This window comes from Megalops cyprinoides, chromosome 2, assembly GCF_013368585.1.
Source record: "Megalops cyprinoides isolate fMegCyp1 chromosome 2, fMegCyp1.pri, whole genome shotgun sequence".
Classification (NCBI taxonomy): Eukaryota; Metazoa; Chordata; class Actinopteri; order Elopiformes; family Megalopidae; genus Megalops; species Megalops cyprinoides.
Genome location: NC_050584.1, coordinates 62,455,553 through 62,463,261, shown reverse-complemented (window position 1 = coordinate 62,463,261; position 7,709 = coordinate 62,455,553).

Here is a 7,709-nt window from a genome sequence, read left to right as displayed (position 1 = left end):
GTGTATGTTACACAGTGATCCGAGCACACAGGTGAGAGTGAGGGCAGGGGGTGGTGGGCGGTGCCTGATGATGTCAATGCAGCAAGTAATGCAGAAAACATGCCAATCACCTACCGCTGTTGTCATGGGAATCATTCAAAATGCAGCTATCACCTGAAATGTGAATTTTTTTTTTTTAACACAAGGCCCGTGATCACTGGCTGTGGGCTCCCCCATGACAGCCCACCACAGCTCCGATCGACGGACTACAATCAGAGAGCTCCAATCATAAGATACCTATAATGCAGCTCCGATCGGCGAACTACAATCAGAGAGCTCCAATCGTAAGATACCTATAATGCATTGCTGGCACTGTGTCGGAAGCCTCCGACAGCTCTATGAGCCACCGGCTGGTGTCACGTGTGAGGTGCTAGGCTGACATCATTGTGGAGCAGTGTCTCTGCTTACTTAGAGATGACTTTATTTTCCATGCTCAGTGGAGAGAATGAAAACCTAACTCCCCCTAGGAGTGCCCCCATTATCATTTCTTTGTTTTCTGCGAAAACATAGGATTCTGTTAGTTATTATTATACTACACGGGGCAGCTGGGCAACAGCCTTTATGTGAGAAACTCATGCGTTGGGTTAAAAATGCCAGCAGGGAGAAACTGATAGATATTCCATTCTCCCAGGATATCCCGCTCTGATTCATTAATGTGCCTGGTGGCAGGAATCCCGCTGTTGTCCTGCATCATATCATTCTAAGCAGGTAATGGGAGGTGCCTGAGCTGCCGGTTGTCACACAATGGCATTCATTACGAGGCACCGTGAGGAACCGCTCACGCGTCATCTCTGCCTCCGCTATTTCGGAAGCCTTGTTGCGCTAATCACGACCAGCCGTGGCCGTTTATTAAGACGGCGTCAGGCAGCGAGACGGATGAGGTGATAACAGCCCCGCAGCCGAGCCGCTCCGCTCCGCATCAGCCGTCTCCCACGGATGTTTGCGCTTCCCCTTTCTGTCCGAGCGTTTCCAAATATAGCCCGTGCAAACACACGCCTGCACCTATGACGCTCCCGCGGCTGGACGCGGTCCCGGGCGAGCAGCTGCGGAGGACTCGGCAGGAGTCCGCTCAGTCCCGTGATCCTTTGCCAGCTGCTGTCGGAGCGTTTGGTCTCCACGCCGGTGTATTGACCGAAATTTCGCCCTGGAAAAAAAAAAACAAAAAAAAAAACAATTACTCTGTCGTATGCTCTGTGCTTGTGCTGCTTCTCTGTCGCACAGCCTTCATACGTGAGAGTCTTTCGTCCTGGTGAAAAAACTGGGCGTCCAGAACGAGAGCAGCGGGAGCCGCCACTGCACCTCCGGAATGCGGAGTTTAATTAACCCCGTAATTACAGCATCTGGAGCAGATTAGCATACGAATGCAGGGGCTCCTGGGAAAAAGGTAAACATTCAGCCAGTCCACCATTCATTGGCTCTCTCAACCAACAGCCCGGTTGAGACTGTCTCTTATAATGTGCCAGCTTCCAGTTTTTTAAGGAAGGGAGTACTTGGTTAGTTGATTTATAGTCCTGAGGTTTCAGCATTGTGTGACCATGTTCTGCTCAGGTGCCTTTGGGCTGTTGTGCCAAGAAAAATAAATAAATACAGGAAAAATAACCCTCAAGTCCTAATTTTGCCAAAAGCTACACTCGCCTCTCATATAGACGAAATAGGAGGATGAAGTGGGACAGCTAAGCACTTGATCTATTTACCTTACCAATTTTTTGGCCAAGAGGTATGACGTACCTCTGCATCTTTACAGACGCCCAGAATGAGGTCATTTCTCTGAGTACAAGTCCCTATACAAGATCTATGGGTGTTTGTGTGTATGTGTATATATGGTTGTGTGTCTCTGTGTGCTTGAGCACGCATTTGTGTGCGTATGCATGCATGTGCGTGCGTGTCTGTGTGCGCACATGTGTGTGTGTGCAGGCATGTATCTGCGGTGCCTGTGGGTGTGTGTTTGCCTTTCTGCGTGTGTGTGTGTGTGTGTGTGTGTGTGTGTACACATGCATGTGCGTGCGTGTCTGCGTGCGCGCGTGTGTACGCGCGTGTGTGTGTGCACACCGGGCGTGTAGAGCAGAGAGCGGGGGTAGCGCATGATTCCTGCGGCTGAAACGCGCTGCGCTGACTGAGAGGCAGGACTGGGAGGGAGGCTAACATCGCCAGGGTGTGCTGCCGGCCCCGGCCTCGCTCTCAGGTGATTACTGTGATTAAGCGTCCCTCGGTCCCGCCGCCCTCATCGGGTCCCTGATACACAACCTGCCCGGCGCAGCCCTCGGTCGGTTCTGCTTTACGAGACGCAGCTCTGATTTGTTCCCTAGTCGCATGTGCAGATGATTACATTCAGACCTTATCATGTCTGATTAACACAGAGGGATGGTGGTATTCAGCAATCTTTTGGAAAAAAAAGCCTGCTTTGGCAGATAAACACAGATCTCTGCATTCAGGATTTTTCAGTAAACTCTAATAGAGTTCAGAGTCACTATTAGAAAAACTTGTTATTCATGGGAGTGAGACTAACCTGTCTTACATTTGAGTGAAAAATATATGATCAAAGGAAATGCTGTAGCCTTTGGGGGAGAATATCAAGTATGTAAACAAAAAAGTGTGATACCCCTTTCCACTGTAACATTAGGCCACTTTAATTATGCTTCCAGCTGTTACATGTACTGGCATTACGCGTGGTCTTGTAATGCTGGTTCAATTTCTTAAGGCCCATAACCATATAAGATAGATGCTACTCAATCAGTACGTTTACATTAATTCCGATATTAACCCAATTAAGACAATACTCTGATTAAGAAACTACCATGTAAACAGCGATTTCTGATTACCTTAATCCGGTTAAGGTCATACCCGAAGTAAACACTAATTGAATTAAGACATGTGGAGTATTCCTATTTTAGTCGCATTATCGAAGACATGTACACACCTTAATCACACTATTAACGTCCTGTGGGGGTTTTCGCTGCATTTTGCGGCAGGACACATACACACACAGCAGTGGTCAACCGTGAGCATGGCCAGAGATGGTTTAGAAAGATCTGTAAGATTGTCCATTTGCACGTATGGCTCGACAAATAAGAAACTACACTTGAAGCTTCCGTAAAATTAAAAATGAAACACCCAAAACAGTGTATGGTACCATAACGAACTGTATGTCGATAGCCTAGCCTACGTGAAATTCTGGAGGGAATGTTGGACGACGTGACGTGGGAACGTAAAATGTGTTCCATTAATTGATCTATGCTCTATAACGTGTAAAACGGGAACATGTAAGGAATATTCTAAAAGCAACTCATGTAAACACCTTAATCAGAATATTGTCTTATTCAGAATAAGGTCAAAAGTTAGACTGTCAATGTAAACGTAGTCAATTATACCTTTAAGAAATGCTGTTTCAACAATTTTGGAGAGCCTCCCATTCGGCTAATGTCAAGTTAGATAATCGATTAATCTTTTTTTGGGGGAAGTTACGGTTATGGTTAGGGTGTGGAGGGTGACTGTTTTAATTGATTTTCCTGACACTGAGACCTCAAAAGGCCACAAGGACTTCTCTCTGAAATGAGTGGACCTCCTCATTTGATTGATTAAGCATTCACTGGGAGTTAATAAATGAAATGGCTGCACATGATCTAAAGTGAATATGGTTTTATCAGAAAGGAGTCCGCTGGTTTAAAACACTGCAATCTGAAAGCGGTTCATTTGCTGCAGTTTTGAAGGTTTTCTCTTTCATTCTCTTTCATTATTTGATGTATCCGTTTGGGACTGCAATTGTTCATTGTACAGTTGTTTATGATCTGATTTACTAACGAAGGGATATTTCAGTTCATTGTTTATGTGGCTACATTTGCGTTCTTGCTGGTGTACAGTTTACATAAAATTGCTCTGCATAAGGGTTCCTGCTTAATGGCTTACAAACAATAAGAATGATGCACGTGCACACACACACACACACACACACACACACACACACACACGTGCGCACAGGCAGACAGAGACAGATTGTGCTTTACTTCGCTCGGCCTGGGAGTGATTGAGGGTGTGCTTCACTCTCAGGACAGCAGTGGGGGTGCTACACTGTATGAAACCATTTCACGAACAAGAACGGATTTCTTTTTAACCATGCACCAAACTGGGAGCAGGCCTAGCCCAACATCACTGTGGATGCTATCAATAAGACAGCATAGCAGTACTGCAGACAGACAGCATGTTCCAATCCTGAACCACCATACCTTTACACTGAGCAGAACGTAATACTGCTTTCTCTTGCAAAGGGGGCACTTTAAATTTTGGCATGAAGAATCCACCATTGGTGCACTAAAACCACATTAACCCAGGGTTACAGGGTCAGACTGCATCTCTGTCTGCGTTCTGTATTGCCAGGCAGTGCACCATAGCAAAGACAAGCAGAACGTAAACTTAGCCCCCTTCAAAAGTGTGCCATAACCAATAATTACAGGCTTATTTTGTATGCGGAGGGGCTTGTGATTTTAACCATACCATATGTCAGACAAGAGCATGCACACATACTGTATATGAAGTATAAATAAATAATACTAGCCTCTGATGTGCTGGTCTCATACAACATAGCCAATAAAGCAGGTAAGGTTCCCATTCGTCATTATAGCTCCATAAAGCAATTCATTCTACCTGCACTGGGGAAGCCGAAGCTAAAAAGGATACATTTTGTGCAAACATACAGTATGTCATCAAGTAGATATATTATAAAGAGTCAAGTATGATATAGTGAGCGAGTACTTTCAATCAATCAATCAGCCACTCAATAAACTGTTTATTTGGTGAAGCACCCTTTACAACTAGATTGCCACAGAGAACTTTACAGAGCACTATTTCCAGAGGGAATAATAATAAAAAACAGTAAGTGATACTGAATGGCAAACACTGAAAACGTATAAATATGGCGGGATAGCAGATTAAAGTTCTAGTCTTTTTCAGCACTCATGGCGTTTGGCTAGGTCTGATTACATTATTGGCATTTAGCAGATGCTCTTATCCAGAGCGACTTACATCAATTACAGGTTTTTACAATGTTATCCATTTATACAGCTGGATATTTACTGAGGCAATTGTGGGTTTAGTACCTTGCTCAAGGGTAGAACAGCAGTACCCCAGCAAGGAATCAAACCAGCAGCCTTTCGGTTACAAGTCCTGCTCCTTACCCACTATGCTATGCTACGCAGCCGCCCAAGGTCTGATCCTCAGCAATGCGCACAATATCTGGGGACTCGGGAGAGGAGACAGGAGAGAGACATGGGACAGAGTTAGAGGTATTAACTGTACAGCTATTTATACACACTGCAGTGGTTCAGGTCCTACAACAAACACATTTAAGCTATTTATTTCTCATTTTAAATGTGATGTAAATCTGGTCGCGTTCCAAAGATGCTGACTCATTTTAATGGACCGTGCAGAACCGGGTTCCGTAATGGCCAGCTCTGACTCCATTTTAGGATGACAGACTCAGTCAGGACGTGTACTGTGTTGTCTTGCTTCTTAAAATGACGCACGTGAGTCAAGCGTGAAATTGTGCCCATTAAAACTGCAAAGTGGCGCCCGTATTCTAGAGGATTGGAAAATAGGACAGATTAAATATGTTGATTTTAAAATCTAGATTCTAACCCTTTCGCACGTGACTTATTTTTATGCTATGTAGCACATGTGTTACGTTACATGGTTCGTTATGTTTTTATTAGCGTTATTAAGCTTCTCGTGGTTTTCACCGCCGCGTTTGCTATACTTTATAACATTAAATCACTGTTTCCTCAAAGCTAATGTTACCTAGAATTTTTCCAATCTAGTGTTCTAATCACACCAGTTTGACTGTACACATAAAAGGGCTAATCACCCTGGTGTGACCGTACGTGCAAAAGGGTTAAAGACTGAAATAGAACAAAAGGCAGGTTATTCAGTAACTGTGGGACTCTGTGTTACAAGGACCTGCCGCCTCTTACATATTACGTTTAGTTATCTTGGGGACCCTGAGGTAATCAGTGTGACCGAAGCACCCAGGCAGCATTACAAGGAGATAATAGCTCTGGTAAATAGGTGGGAGCCAGGCCATTTAGCACTTTATATGGCATGAACATCACCCTAACATAAACCCTTTACCTTATGGGTGCGCAGTGGAGTGAGGACATGGCAGACGTATCACGATTACATTTTCTAGATTGTGTAAGAATTCCAGCAGCACCACTTTGCAACCATTAAAGGATGATTAACGCCGGAGTTGGGCAGCCAGTCAAGTTGGCATTACGGTATTCAGGTCTTGACACAACAAAGGTGTAGGCTAGTTTTTCAGCATCATTTAGGGAATGAATTTGGCAATATTCCTCAGACAAGAGACGGATATTCTAGAAATGTACATAGGGATCTTATATGTAATTAAACTAGCTTTTGCTATCCATGAAATGCAAAATATTTCCATAATCAACCAACTGAGCATATTAACACACTAAGGTATCTGCCACAGTCAACCCCAACCAGCACCCCCGGGAGAAAAGATACCGGCTTTGAACAGAACTGCAGATAACACAAGTCAGGAAAAAAAAAGTGCCAGGTAAGTTAATAATAAAAGACACCCTCCTCACTCTTTTTTCAGTCTGATGTGAAAGGCATATTTCCACATGAGCTATGGGAATGTAGACAGCCATTCTGATTGATAAGAGGTTTGACTTAAATGCATTAGTCTGATTTGATCTTTTATGTACCAATCAGTCATATTTCTGAAGGAGCAGCTCTTTGAATGCGTTTGAAGGTTCCACATACCCTCCTATGAACAAAATATTCTCTTTCATCATAAACTTGTGTGGACGTGGGGGGAGCGGGGGGGGTGGGGGAGGAAAACATGCAATATGAACAATCGTTTCATTCTGTGTCAAAGACCGGTCTACAAGTGGTCGATTGTACAGAAGTGAATCAGGGCCTCAATAACGATTTCTGGCAGGCTACCTTTGGAACAGAACCACACTCCCTCCCCAATAAAAATCTGGTAGTGTGACATTTTTATTTAGCGCTGTGCTAAATAAGCACTCGTACGGCGGTGGGGTTGAGTTGTTTTTCTTTCATTAGTTTGAATCTGGCATGCTTTCACGAGGCCCTGAGTGCGTAACCAAGGTTTCACATTTCATCGCGCTCTTCCTGATGCAAAGCCTGAATGGTGATAACAAGTTATAAGGAGAAACCCTGCAAACGCTCAGTGGAAGCAACGGATACACATCAGAAGAAAAAACCCCAGCCCGTTAAAAACAGTACACGCGTGCATGTACAACAGTACAATGACCAAATGACTTAATTTTGCCCTTTGTCTGTGGTTCTAAATTTTACGATCGCTTTATAAAATGTTTAGGATTCAGTTTGGCATTTGGCTGGATCTTTAGTGATGGATTTTCTATGATGATGGATTCAGTCAATGCTTAATCGTGAGGATCGCAAGTTTTGAACGCATGGCATATTGGGAAAGGGGGGCAGGGCTTCGTATTTCCACGCCCACTGAGCGCAGGAAGAGGAGGAGGAGGAAGATGCAGAGGAGCGAAGACACGGCTGTCAGAAAAGAGAGAGGGTGCACGGGGATGCTGCTGTTAAGCAGCAGAAAATTAAAATATGAAATGTGAAATCAGACCCAGCTGAAGCAATTAGCCAGCGAGTCAAAACACAATACCAGA